Source organism: Choloepus didactylus, chromosome 4 (genome assembly GCF_015220235.1).
Source record: "Choloepus didactylus isolate mChoDid1 chromosome 4, mChoDid1.pri, whole genome shotgun sequence".
In the NCBI taxonomy this organism is placed as follows: domain Eukaryota; kingdom Metazoa; phylum Chordata; class Mammalia; order Pilosa; family Megalonychidae; genus Choloepus; species Choloepus didactylus.
In genome coordinates, this window is record NC_051310.1 from 18,997,093 (window position 1) to 19,012,583 (window position 15,491).

Here is a 15,491-nt window from a genome sequence, read left to right on the forward strand (position 1 = left end):
AAAGTAAAAATAAACAGGTGAAATTAAATTTAATGATACATAGATATTTAATATTTAGTAATATGGTACATCCAAAAGATCATTTCTACCTATAATCAATATAAAACATTTAATATGATATTTTGCATTATTTTTTCATACTAAGTCTTGGAAATCCAATATGTGTTTTACCCTTACAGACATCTCAGTTTGGACTAGCCATTTAAAGTGCTCACTAGTGGTATGTGGCTACTAGCTATCTTATTGGGTAGCGTGGATACAAAATGTTTTCATCACTGCAGGAAGTCCTATTGGAAAGCACAATTCTAGCCCATTCATGGGGGCTTTTATCTAGATATTTGTCTCTTTCTGAAGAAGACATCACTTGTCATCTTTACCTTCCAAAAAGCCTAAGGAAGTGTCTTTCTAGTCAGCGGAATAACAAGAAAACCCATTTCCATCTTCTTGAACCTATTTTTCCTCTAGGCTCAAACTGTACTGAAGTCCCATGGAAAATAAAGAGAACAAACACAGCCAAATGCTCTCTCTCCACAGGCCAAGGCTTACCTGCTCCCTTCAAGCGCCTGTGAAGCTTCTTGCTGGTGTAAATGTTAATCTGTACGTCATTCCTTAAAGTTCCCTGTACTCTGGGTTCTCTGCAAAATGCTTGACTTCTGCCCACCCTCAAAATTGCTCAAAGCAGTGCTGTGCTTGTAAATGGTTAACGATTAGCTCTGTAAAGGAAGAAGCCCTGATTTGTAGCATTTGCTGATTGCCAGTTTCCTGGGTGTAAATATTTCCTCCATGGATGATAGTTTCAAGCTATCAACTGGACATCTTCGAATGCAGAGGCATGAAGAGTTGCTCACTCTGGTAGGAGCCAGCTTCAGGGCATACCTGGATTATGGTGAAGCATATGTGGATTTTTCTTTTGCGTTTTCAGGAAACTATGGGACATCATAGATAAGTTTCACCTACAAAGCAAAAATGTCTAAAGGCCTCAGTGGTATTGAGTCAAAGTGGGATTTTGAGCCTAACTGAATTTAGTAAGAAGGCTTACAAGTTGGCTTAGCAAAATACATAGAGGAAGATTATAAATTTCATTCTTATATTCCACATCTATACTCACAACTGACAACACAGATCTGATCAATATTCCTCTTTTTAAATGTAGCTGAAAGTGAGATCATCTTTCATTAGCACCTTTTTATTCTGATTAGGTGACAACTGAACCATCCATTATTCCATAAAAAGAAACAACATCAAATACATAAATAGCTCGAGAATATCTAAATTTGTCTTTGACACAGACATTCTTACTTCCTAAGAAGCCGGTATGCTTTTTGAGGTTGAAATAAACGGTTTAACGGCAAAATATCAATCCTGAACATAATACATAAAGCACAGGACTCTAACTTATAGTCTGTACTGCCTCTGACAAGTTATAGCGTCTTGGATAAACTTTTGAAATCACCCCAGATCTTATTTTCCTCACATATAAAATTAGGGATTGGGCTAGGTCAGTGTTTACCAACTTTCAGTTTCTCTTGTACACAACTATCACTGTGTTTTTCATTTCTATATAGTACCAGCACTATATTTTCTTAATGATTTTCTTTAATCAACTCACCTCTTTTTACTTAAGTATTTGAGCTCTTTCACAAATTATAACACCCATGAAATCATAGCTTGGATATACCTGCCATGTTTATTCTAAACCACATTGATATACAAACATAACTGTAAAGTTATCCAGTGTGTGTGCACTTCCTAAAATGATCTTGTATGCCACACGTGGCAAGCGTTCTACCTTTTGGGAAACATCAGACCGCCGCTCTGTTGGTCTGAGAGCTGTCATTATCTCAGCTACTTTAACGCTTACTGTGGAAATTTCAGGATTGCTTTCCATTGCGGTGATCCTTGTCAATCAAGAAAATGAGTGAAACTAATGAATCATCTAGCCATACTGCTGCTTAGGTCCCCCATTGCAGATAAACCTGTTTTGAGACTTCTATTCTGAAACGTATTTGCTCCTTACAGATATAACTTGCTTGTTCCATCAAGCAGCAGAAAGATCTGATCAAAAATTTAAATGAATGCATTTTGCATATAATATTGTGTCTCTTACTATTAAACTTGGTAAATAGGTTGAAATCTGCATATAAATCACTTATATTTGTCTAGTTGTCTCTATGGAGTTACAGCAATGGTGCTTTAAATATCATGTGCAATTTTAAAGAGACGACTGGGCATGGGAGAGAATGTGGAACTGTTTTTATTTAAAAAAAAAACCTAGGAATTACAAAGCAGGACTTTCTTTAGAGTTGATGTGGCTTAAGTAATTTCAACCAGATGAACCGTTGTCAACAATTTGCATTTAAAATATAATTAATTATGTTAGTCTGCCTGCCATTATGCTAGGAAATTAAGATACTGTACATGTTTGTAATAGGAAATTTCTCAATTGTCTTTTTTAATCCACTATGAAGCTGCACATTTATTTCCACAGGAGGAAAGAAAAACATTATGTTGCCAAAGTAATGCCAGTGTTTTCTAGGATTAGGAATCAGTGGATAGTATGTGGGATTTGTGATTTCTCTTCTCAAATGAAAACCAGATGGACTAAACCAACAGCATAAATGGTTAATTAAGGGGAAAGATGGGCAGAAAAAGTCACATTTGATAATTAAATTTATTGTTACACCTTCTCTTATTTAATGACATAGTTGAAGACTTGGTTAGTAAGATAATGTGGCTCCTGAGCTCTGATTTAACCCAATGAAAAGTTCAGACTCTATTTGTTCAGGAATAATTAGGTAACAATATGATAATCAAGTGGGTCTTTTCTCATTAGAAACAGAAAGCTCTTGCCCACAAAAACTTACAGGAAATATAAATACTGTTACTCAATTAAATATATACATTATCAGTTTATGTGTATATTTACACATAAAAAACAAGATAAGCAAATTCAGTGTATGCCCTGAATGTTGTAAGTGTATTAACAATATCTATGTAAATATTATACATTTTAGGAATGTTTGGTGCTTTAGCACAGATATGAGGAACCAATTTACATCTACTGATAAACTAGAAAGTAGACACAGTTACTCATTCAGTGTTTTAGAGAACATGATATGAAAGAAATAACGTGCATTTTGTTATTTAACAGAGGCAATTTGTCTAGATTCCCATATTCAGTTGGGTTATATATTCATCCACATTTCGTTACAGTTTACCATAGTTGGGCTCTGTGCTCAGCTCTTGGCAAGCATCAGCTCATTATTATCCCCACTTTTCAGAGGAAGCAACCAAGGCTCTGAGAGTTTCAGGTCGTTGTCCAGGTCCTCACAGCCAATGCACAGTGGAGCTGGGTCTGAATTAGACACAATGGATCACGCTCTTGGCTTCCTGCTGGGTTCCTTCCTCCCAAGTACTGGACTGGGAACTCAGAGAGGCATCAAATGCAGGTGCTGATTGTAAGGAGTCTGTGCTAGGTTGAATTATGTACCACAATTTAGACATGTTCTTAATCTTGATCCACATCCCTGTGGGTGTGAAACCATTATAATAAGACCTTTAGAAGATGTTAATTTTAGTAATGCAGTAGTGAACTGAATCAGGGTGGGTCTTGATCTGGACTTCTGGTGACCTAGCAAGGAGAAGGTCACAGGGAGAAGCAGGAAGTCAGAGGGAACACAGAAGAGAAAGGAGATGGCATCACCATGTGTTGGGAAAGCCAAGGAACCCCAAGGATTGCCAGCAGCCAATACCAGAAAGCTACAGTCTTCTGGGAGAAAGCAAGCCTTGCCTGTATCTACATTTTGGACTTCTCCTGGCCTCAAAACTGTGCATCAATAAATTCTTGTTAAGCCAACCCATGTGTGTGGTATTTGTGAGAGCGTTTGAGGCAAAGTGAAACAGATTATGCAGACCTTCTCTTATACTCTCAGAAATTTAGTGTCAGAAGACACCATGGAAATTGTCTAGCCAAACTCTCTTTTATTACAGATATGACAACAGGGGCCTAAAGAGGTAAGTGTCTATCCTTAGTGTATATGGTAAATAAGAGTATAGACAAAAATGTAAAGATAAAATTGTGAATTGGTTATCAAAAATGCTGATAAAGTCATTTACTATATACTGTAGTACCTTGTGGCTTGAATATATATACTTAGGGCTATCCTTTGCTCAACTGTGTGTTCAGAATATGTGTGGAGGTCAGTGAGTATTATACCTATGGCTAAGATATAGTTTTAGAAAATAAGAAAACAATTCTGTTGAGTTCAGTTCAACAAATACTAGCCAGGTATCTATGTGTTGGACACAGAATTAAGTGCTGAGTAGACAATGATGAACACAATGTATAAGATCCTGATCCTTTTAGGCCCTTACATAATTAATGTAATTACTATACAATGTGATAAGAGGAGGTTCAGGGTGTTGTTGGCATATATCATGAACAACTAGCCCAGTGGAGAGTACATCAGAGTTGGAGGGCATGCTGGGAAGAGGACAGGAATGAGAAAAGTGCTCCAGATAGAAGGATGTTCATATGTCAAGCCTGCTGGAGAGAAATCTGGACCTGTTTAAGATACTTTTGTCTGATTCCTTCTATTTTTCCCCCTGAGGTCTTCTACTTACCCTTCTCTCCCTGCTCTCTGCCTGGGAGGCCAACTTACAGGGACTGCATGGGTGAACTCCCTGCCCTGTGGCTGCCAGTTGGATTCACCCAATGGGAAACCCTAGGAGGAGATTTGGAGGGAGGGGAGCAAGTGAGTCTGGGGCCTTGTGGGGAAGTTTCCATGTTCCACGACCTTAGGATTCAGCTCCTGGCACATGACCCTCTCCACCCACCTCTCCCCTTCCAGGGTCCTGTAACTGCTCCCTCCCTCAGATGACAATAACCCACAGGCACTGCTGTTCCCTGTGGTTCCCCAATCCCCACCCACCCCTTTATAGACAGTCCCTTTATTAAGCCTTCCTCAATGATCCTATTTTGAATGTGCAGAAATTCCTGAAGCAGAAGTAGCAGGAATGGGGAGCAGTGCCGATGGCAATGAAGAGGTGGATAGGGAAGGAGTTATGAGGAGGTGTGTAATATAGGCTAACAGAGTTCGGAATGTAGCCAAGAGTAGCCAGGGCCCAGAGCAAGGAGAACCTTGTAAGCACAGTAAGGAGTTGGGATTTTATTCTCGATGAGCTGGAAGGGCATTGGAGGATATTGTCCAGGGAGTGAAAGAATCCAATTTAGATTTTTCAAAGATCATTTTGGCTGCTAGGTGGAATATAGACTGTGAGACCACAAAGACCACATGGGATGCTGTGATGGTTGGGTTCATGTGTCAACTTGGCCAGGTGTTTGTGCCTCGGTATCTGGTCAAGCAAGCACTGGTCTAACTGTTAATGCAGGGACATTTGAGGCTGGTTAATAATCCAGAAGGCTGGTTTACTAAATTCTCAGTCAATTGACTGCACCTGTGATTGATTACATCATGAAGGGCATGTCTTCCACAATGAGAGAAGTCAATCAGTTGGATTTAATCCTATCAGTTGGAGAGGTTTAAGGGAGAAGAGAGAGAACTTTCATTTCTTCTTCAGCCAGCCAGCCTCTCCTGGGGAGCTCATCAAAGACCTTCATTGGAGTTGCCAGCTTGCTGCCTGCCCTACAGAATTGGGACTCATGCATTCTGCCCTATGGAATTTGAACTCGTGCACCCCCACAGTTGTGTGAGACACTTTTATAAAACCTCATATTTACAGATATCTCTGGTTGGTTCTGTTTCCCTAGAGAATCCTAATACAGATGCTAGCATCATAGTCCTGCTGAGAGACGGTGCTAGCTGGTAAGGTCATGAGAAGGGGCTAGATTCTGGATCCATTTTGAAAGTCGAGCTGACAGAGCATAATTTTAGATCAGATGTGGCCTGTGTGAGGGGCTGGGGATGTTGTGGACTAAAATAGACATGATGGCTGACCTTCCAGAGCTTTTATTGTAGTCAGGGTGTCAGGCATTAATCAAACAATCATTCACATAAATGTAAAGTTCTAACTGTTTAAGTGTTACAAAGGGCTATTTGGCTGTAGAAGAGGATCAGGGGACGTGGTGTCATCAGGGAAACGTTCCTGAAGAAGCAACTAGTGAGCAGGGACCCAAAGGATCCGTGTGCCTAACCAGGTGGATGTGGGGTGGGTGGAGAGAGAACAGCATGTGCAAATGTCCTGGGGATGGAGGAGACTGATTGGCACCTTGGAGGGTCTAATGGGGACCCAGGGAGGAGAGTGAAAGGGGTTATGGTGGAGATAAGCCTGTGGGAGGGAACAGTTAAACCTCTGTGTAGGAGGCCAGAGAAATAAATTGAGAAGCAGAAGCTAAAATGGAGGTTGAGATGACAGATCAAAACCACTGAAATCATTTCACAGTTAGCCTAATGCGGGGACCAAAAGTCGGAGACGGGGGGGTGGGGGGGACTCAGCTTTCACAGTTGGTAAACCATCGATACCATTGTGTCAACTCTGTATTGATGATATTTCATTCAATGAGCGTGCTTTACTTGTGTAATAAAACACATTGAAAGAAAAAAAAGAGGTAAACATGAAGACATTTTAAGGAAGGTTTTTGTTTCCTTGTTTGTCTTAGAAAGTCAACCCAAGATGATGAAGACTGGAGGGTGCAGGTGGTTAACAGGGAGGCCCCATTTTCTGTCCCTGAGCTTCTGCTGTGGGCCCATTAGACTTCTTGGTCTGCTGCTGTTTGCCGTGTTCATTGGTGTTCCTGCCTCCATCTTGGAGCACTTCATGGCTTCTTACTTCAGGTGGACTTGAGGTTCTACAGACCTAATGCCTCACCCTTGACTCTACAGTTGGAGATCCTGCAGCCTTCCTGGCAGGGCCCAGAAAGTTCCTGAAGGTCCACCTTTTTCCTCTGTGTATTGCAATACTTCATACCACCTGAGCTATTGCCATCATCTTTTGTCTCCACGTGACTTATTTAACAAAATCACGCATTGGAAAATGAACCTTCACTTACCGAAGATCCTATGTCTCATCAGAGTATGTATAGGATGTTGAACTCCCTCTCTCTGAAGCAGCTGCTGAGTACAGTTGAAGCTGTTGGTGGCAGACCACATCCCTCCAGGCCTATTTCCACCCCAGCCTCTGCATTTTTTTGCCTGAGGGTCCATTCCTCCTGGAAAAGCAGGGAGAATTGTGCTCTGCCCACCCAGGAGCACCCCTCTGACAATGAATGACTGAAGCTCCTCTGTGGGAAACTCTGCCACACACATTTTCCACAGGTCCCCAAAGCTTCCCACAGTGCTAACTTGCTTGATAATGCTGCCTCCATTGGCTTCCTTTGCTTCCCTGTAGCACCTCCCCACAGCCCTCCCAGGGCCTCCTGCACTTGCACTTGAATCCTTATCTCAGCATCTGCTTTGGAGGGACCAAACTAAGTGTGTGACCTTCTTTCACAAGCAGTGGTTTGAATCTGAGCTTTGATGCCCTTATCACTGTCAGATGAGGTGGTAGCACAGTGAAGAGGGCACTGGTTCATGAGTCAGAAAGGGCTGGCTCCTCTGTGTGCGGATCCCAGATTAGGCATCACCAGCAAGACGCTGAGGCTCCTTTGGGGCTCAATTACCTCATCCTGACAATGGGAAAAGTAATAGTGCCCTTGCCCAGTGCACATGGTTGTGCAGATCAAATAAGACAATGTGTTAAAACTACTTTAACAATTCTAATGCATTGTATATAACATATACAATGTATTAGGTATTGTTTTTATTATTTGGTTTGTAATTCTGCCACAAACACTCTTGATAGAGTTTGTTGGCAGCAGAGAGTTTTGAAATTCAGATGAACAGACTTAGTTCATTCACCCCTCTGCACTTGCACATGCTATCTCCTCTGCCTCGACTGGCTCTTTTTCTGCTACCCTAATTCTTTATTTTGGGAGAGAGGAAGGTGCTGGGTGGACGGAGAAAGAAGATTCTAGAATCACTCTAAGGTGTGTGGCTCAGACAGGTATATGGACAGCAAAAGCATTGAACAAAATAACTTTGCAAAATTAAACGTTGAAAATGAGTCTTCCGCTCTCAAGGATGCTATTTGAAATTAGATTATTAGATATTAGAGATTACCAACGGAAGAACATATTTAGGGTTTTGTGTGTGTGTGTACAGGATGGGGGCAGTGGGATGGGTAGGGTGGGATGGTGAGTTTAAAATTGTATCTGTTGACTTCATGGTGTTATGGGAAATCTAAACAATAATATATTAGATAACTCATAATTGAGATAAAGACTAGAAATAGAGCAGCAAATATTTCAGTGTGTTCCACCATGTGCCAGACATTGTACTAAACCTTTTACATGTGTGATCTCATTCAATCAATAAGTGCTTTTATTATACCCATTTCCAAAATTCTGCAGCTGAAAAGTAGTTAATTTGGGATTTCAACACAAACAGTCTGACTGGGAGTTTTCAGCTTATGGGAAACAAATAAAGCTGCGGGAATAAATAAGTTTGCTTAAGGGGAGTGTGCAGTTTAAGCAGAAGGCAGTCAATGGAAACCCAGGGAATAAGAACATTTACTGGTAAATCACAAGAAGAGATTTCCTTGAAGAAGATTGAAAGGAAGAATTAGCAGAGAGGGGAGGAAAGCTTGTAGGAAGTGGGGTTAGTGAATCCAAGGGAGGCACAGTAAGAGCTGTTGTATTTTGCCTGGAAATTAAGCGAAGGAGGGACGATACATATATTTTAGATTTAGCAACCAGGGGCAGCTCCCTGCAAGAAAAGCATTTGCGGATGGGCAGCTGCAGGAAGGGATCCGGATTCCCGACCCGAGCTTTAAACTTGGCCAGAGGCACCTGGCCTCTCCCACACTGAGCATCACTGATAGCACGCCACAACCAGTAATTTCAGCCGAGAAAGGAATTTTGCCACTAGCTCATTCTTTTACTTTCCAGAGCAATTTGTCATTTGCTTGATTTGGTTTTACCAGCTTCCTAGCTTCTCGTAGTTATGTGACTTGGATCTGTCTTTGCTACAAGTGTGCACCTTTGAATGATGCTTTTGTATTTTCTCTTTCCTACCATTAGCAAGTTTCATCTCAGACTAGAGAGAGAATTTGTTGCTGATAAATTTAAGAGAAGAGATTGGGAAATTGAGGCAGTTCTTGATCGAGGCTCTTTTTTGTTGTTGTGAATCATGAGGGCGATAGTGGAGATTGTCATAAGAGTGGGTGGGTGAAAGGAAGGTTAAAACTTCAAATCTCCCTTGCTGGAAATTGGAAGTGATGTTGACAAGGGTCATTAAGGATTGTCGGACAGCATAAAGGTCCTGACTGGGATTGAAGATCTAAATTTGGAAGAGGTGGAATGAAATAATTTTGTTCACATTTCACACATTTGAAATGCAGAACTTTTACCAAAATCTGGTATCGTAATTGTTCTAGTTTGCTAATGCTGCTGGAATGCAAAACACCAGAGATGGATTGGCTTTTATAAAAGGGTGTTTATTTAGTTACACAGTTACAGTCTTAAGGCCGTAAAGTATCTAAGGTAATGCATCGACAATCGGGTACCTTCACTGGAGGATGGCCAATGGCATCTGGAAAACCTCTGCTAGCTCGGAAGGCACGTGGCTGGTGCCTGCTGGCTCCCAAGTTCCTTTTCAAAATGGCGTTTTCTCCAAAATGTCAGCATCAGCTTCCAACGGCTGTCTTCAAAATGTCTGAATCAGCTCCAGCTAGCTCTGAGCTCCTTCTGTCTGAGCTTATATAGTGCTCCAGTAAACTAAACAAGGCCCATGCTGAATGGGTGGGGCCATGCCTCCATGAAAATTATCTAATAAGAGTTATCACCTACAGTTGGGTGGATCACATCTCCATGGACACTAAACCAATAGGTTCCAACCCAATCCACACTAATATGTCTGCCCCCATAAGAATGCATTAAAGAATATGGCTTTTTCTGGGGGACATATATATGCAAACTGGCACAGTAATAACCATTGTTTTTAAAAGTTGTCGTAGTTTCTTAGGGCTGCCGCAACAAAATACCACAAACTGGATGGCTTAAAACAATAGAAATTTATTGTCTCACAGTTCCAGAGACTCGAAGTCCAAAATCAAAGTGTCAGAAGGGCCAGGTTTCCTTTGAATTCTTTAGGAAAGAATCTGTTCCCTGCCTCTCTCCCAGCTTCTGGTGGTGACTGGAAATTCGTAGGCACTCTTGGCTTGCAGAACTTCAGTCTCTGCCTGCGGGGTTGACAAGTAATGTATTTTTGATCATTTGTATGGTCTTTACATTTGTTCAATTTGTACTTTCCATGATTAAATCCTTCAATGCATAAAATAGAACAATAGTTCAAAATGGTATATCTAATTATGTACATTGTGATGAAAATACTAGCATAAATGCTGCAGCTTAAAATAATATTGCAAGTGTAAACAGTGGACAGGAGTCCAGTAGAACCAAGAATCTGTATGTGCTGGGACAAGAGAACTTGCAAGGGGGGTGAGTTTGTACATGTGATCAAATAAAAGAGCAAGTAGGAAATATGACGAGATTTGAAAACTGGATTCAACTGAGCAAGTGATCCATTTGCTTCTAGCTCCTGATATATTGATTCCTTAGAAATTTTATCAAATAGCAGAATGAAGCCATAAAAACTTTTGTATATTTTTGTATTAAATGTAGGGACTTCACTGATCAACCAATTGAATTTTTCCAGAACAAGCACAGAATCATACTTTCTAGGGCAAAATTGATAAATTTTTGCTAAAAGTAGGAAAGAGATCAAAACTATAGAACATAATTTAAATTGCCCACCTTATAATAAAGTTGTGTAGTCATACTATTATAGAGAAGCTTGTAAAACTAAGCCAAGTTAATGACATTTAAACTCAGCAAGAACAAAGAATGGGCAATTGGAAAAATTCCTTTATTGGATGAAATTATTGGATGCTGTGTAATGTCAATGACTTCAATGAAAGAGCAATTATTATCTTGTGTGTCCTGACACATACCCCACTCTGTTTCAAATGAAAAACACTGCCATGCAGATTATGAATCAGAATTTGGCCTATGGGTTGAAGCCTATATGAGGTAGACATGTTCTAATACTCTTTGTTCTGTTTATCTTTGGAAACCATTATACAGAGGAGAAGTTTTTCATTCAGTTGGTGGTTGTTTCATATACCCAAATATCATGCAAGGTCTTTTCCCCCCAATATATTCCCTCAGAAAAGAAGTTGTTGCCCTAGATTAGAGTCTTTACAAAGTCACTCATATTACACAGTTCCGTATTTAGTTACCTTATTTTGAACAAAAAAAAATATTATTGGGAAAAGAACTTGCTGGTTTAGTTTTTGTATAGTAGTGAGCTATGGCATCAGTTAAAAAAAAGAAAGAATAAAAACTTTAATACCGATTTAGTAATTATCACTGGGACAGTAACCTCCCAATTACATATATTGGAAATTGTTAGAAACAAACCTTTCAAAAACATTTTTAAACACAATAAAGTAACTGATTTTGTTATAACATTCATAAATAGTAAATGGGTACTTTTGGCTTGGGATAAAACTTCCAAGGTCATCATTATACAGAGATTTAAAAAGTGCTGTGTCTCCCAAAGGTGTAAATCCCCCTGGCAACATGGGAAATGACTCCTGGAGATGAGCCTGGAACCTGCACTGTGGGATTGAGAGGATCTTCTTGACCAAAAGGGGGAAGAGAGATGAAACAAAATAAGGCCAGTGGCTGAGAGATTTCAAATGGAGTCGAGAGGTCACTCTGGAGGATATTCTTATGCTTTATATAAATATCACTTTTTAGTTTTTAGTGTGTTTAAATGGCTAGAGGGAAATACCTGAAGCTGTTGAACTGCAACCCAGTTGCCTTGATTCTTGAAGACAATTGTATAACTATGTAACTTACATGGTGTGATAGTGTGACTGTGAAAACCCTGTGGCTTGCACTCTCTTTATCCAGTGTATGGACAGATGAGTGGGAGAATGGTGACAAAAATTAGATGAAGAAAGGGTGGGATGAAGGGGATGGAAAGATTTAGGTGTTCTTTTTTTGCTTTTATTTTTATTTTGGAGTAAAGTTTCAAAAATTGATTCTGAAGATGAACACACAGATGTAGGATGGTGCTGTGAATAATTGTACACTGTGAATGATTGTTGGGTGTGTGAATATATCTCAATTAAACTGTATTTTAAAAAAAGTAAATGAACAATGTGGGGAGAAAGGGAATGGGATTTTTTAGATGTCCTTTTTTATTTTAATCTGTATTTTATTTTTTGGATAATGAAAATGTTCAAAGTTTGTGGTGATGAATGCACAACTATATAACAATATGGTGAACAACTGATTGTACTCTTTGAATGATTGTATGTTATGTGACTATATCTCAAAATTGCATTAAAAAGTGCTGTGTCTTCAGAGTGACTCTGTGATTGTGAAAACCTATGGCTTACACTCCCTTTATCCAGTATATGGACAGATGAGTAGAAAAATGGGAACAAAAAGTAAATGAATAATAGGGGGGATGGGATGTTTTGGGTATTCTTCTTTGCTTGTATTTTTATTCTTTACTTTTTATTTTATTTTACTTTTTTTGGAGAAATGAAAATGTTCAAAAATTGATTTTGGTGATGAATGCACAACTATATGATGGAACTGTGAACAACTGATTGTACACTGTGGGTGATTGTAAGGTATGTAAATGTATCTCAGTAAAATTGAATTTTTTTAAAAAAAAGTGCTGTGCCTTCAACAACTTAGATGGAAATAAAGATGACTATTTGATGTCTCAAAGAGTGACTCTAATGATGACAAATATATGATATAGCCTATGAAGACTTTGGATAAAACTGTATGTAAAATCTGAGAATTTATAACATGAGATTTTTAAATATACATAATTAAATTGAAATAAATTTTATAAGTAGACATTTGATGATTTCATCTACATTCCTAGAAGTTAGTATATATTTAAGTTGTCCAGAAGCCTTTTGTTTTGTATTTTCTCATGGGGGGTATTGTCTTATAAGCACAACTGCCTTGTATTAGGGCATATAAGGTACCCCATAGGCCATGATAGAGATTGGGAAAGTTACCTTGGAATCAATATTCTTAGATCACCACCCATGAGCACAGCACGGAGAGAGCAGACCTACCCAAATAAAAGATGCTGCTCCTAAAGTCTAACCCAATCCCTGCTGTGCTCACAGAGGGAGGATCAGATCCTAGCGAATGGCCCATAATGTGCTCCCTGAAATTTGAGTCAGTGTTTGCCGCAGATGCTGTGCTTCACTGCCCAGATCCCCGCTTCCAGACTGAAGGATCTTTTCCCCAGCTGCTGGGAAAGGTTGTTGGCTGACAGCTTGTAGCTGTCACTACTCTTTGGGAAGAGCCTAGGCAGAGGAGCGTTCTCTCTCCTAAGGTCACACCCCTTTCCCCTGGCAGCCAGAAACCTAAGACTGGTGTCCACTGGTATAAAGGCCCAACCCCAGTGGCCCAACTCAAGACAACTCTGAAGGGCCAACCCAGCTACAGAACTCCCTGCAGGCTTGACTGAAATCTTTTTAATGACTACACTGCAGTTTCTTCCCCTTTTCCCCATCCTGCTTCCTTCCCTTCCCCCTTAGGTATTAATCTCAAGAGCTCCCATCCCCACCCCACCCCCAGATAAATCTCCTGCATGCTAATATCTGCCTCAAGGGAACAGGGGAACCCAACTGCAAAAGTGTTGAAGAAAATAGTGAAACTTACGAACATGGTTCAATTGAGGCACTGAATATAGACTTCTTTTTGCCAGGCTACACAAACAAATGGACAGTAAATAAAGACTGCTGTTTCACACTAAAGCAGATCTTATGGAAATAAAAGATACTGTTGATCAAATTAAAAATATGCTTGAGACACAAAACAGTGGATTTGAAGAGGCAGAGGAAAGAATTAGCTAACTAGAATACAGGTTGATGGAATGTGAAGGCATGAAAGAACAAATGATGAAAAAATTTGAAAATTTTGAAATGGATCTCAGGAAGATGATGTACAACATGAAGCACACAAATATAAGAATCAATGGTGTTCTGGAAGGTGAAGAAATGAATAAAGGGCTAGGAAAAGTATCCAAAGACATGGTTGGGGGAAACTTCCCAACCCTTCTAAATGACATAAATGTGCAAATCAAAGATGCCCAATGAACTCCAAATAGAATAAATCCAAATAAACACACTCTGAGAAATATTCTGATCAGGTTGTCAAATGCTGAGGAGAAGGGGAAAGTTCTGAAAGCAGAAGAGAGAAGCAATTTACCACCTACAAGGGTAACAACATAAAACTAAGTACTGACTACTCAGCGGGCACCATGGAGGTGAGAAGGCAGTGGTATGACATATTAAAAATTCTGAAAGAGAAAAATTTCCAGCCAAGAATTCTTTGTCCAGCAAAGCTCTCCTTCAAAATTGAGGGGGAGTTTAAAATTTTCACAGAAACAAACAAATGCTGAGAGAATTTGTTAATAAGAGACCTGCCCTGCAAGAAATACTAAAGGAAGCTCTACTGGCTGAGAAAAAAGAAAGGAGAGAGAGGCCTGGAGAAGGGCACAGAACTGAAGAGTTTTAGTAAGGGTACCTTAAAGGAAATAAAGAAAGAGGGAAGAAATAGCTCTGACAAGTAAAAACCAAGGGATAAGATGGCTTATTCATGAACTGCCTTCACAATAAAAATGTTGAATGTGAATGGATTAAACTCCCCAATTAAAAGATATAGATTGGCAGAATGGAGTAAAAAGTATGAGCCATCAATATGCTGTTTACAAGAGACTCTCCTAAGACCCAGTGACACAGAGAGATGGAACGTGAAAAGGTGGAAAAAAATATTCCACAAAAGCTACAGCCAAAAGAAAGCAAGGATAGCAATATTAATTTCAGATAAAATAGACTTTAAATGCAAAGATGTCATAAGAGACAAAGAAGGATACTATGCTAGTTTGGATGTATTATGGCCCACCAAAAGCCATATTCTTTGATGCAATCTTATGGGGGATAGTGTATTAGTGTTGATAAGATTGGAATCCTTTGATTGAGTGTTTCCATGGAGATGTTACTCAATCAACTGTAAGTGAAATGTTTGATTGAATAATTTCCATGGAGGTGTTACCCTGCCCATTCATGGTGGGTGTTAATTGGATCACTGGAGTCATATAAAGGAGTCCACAGACAGAAGGACCTCAGAGCAACTGAGAGTGGCATTTTGGAGCTTCAGCTGAAAGACACATTTTGAAGACAGCCATTGGAAGCTGACACTGACATTTTGGAGAATGTCATTTTGAAACGCAGCCTGGGAACAAGCAGACACTGGCCATATGCCTTCCCAGTTGGCAGGGGTTTTCGGATGCCATTGGCCATCCTTTAGTAAAGGTACCCTGTTGTTGATGCCTTACCTTGGTTACTTTATGGCCTTGAGACTGTAAATTTGCAACTAAATAAAATCC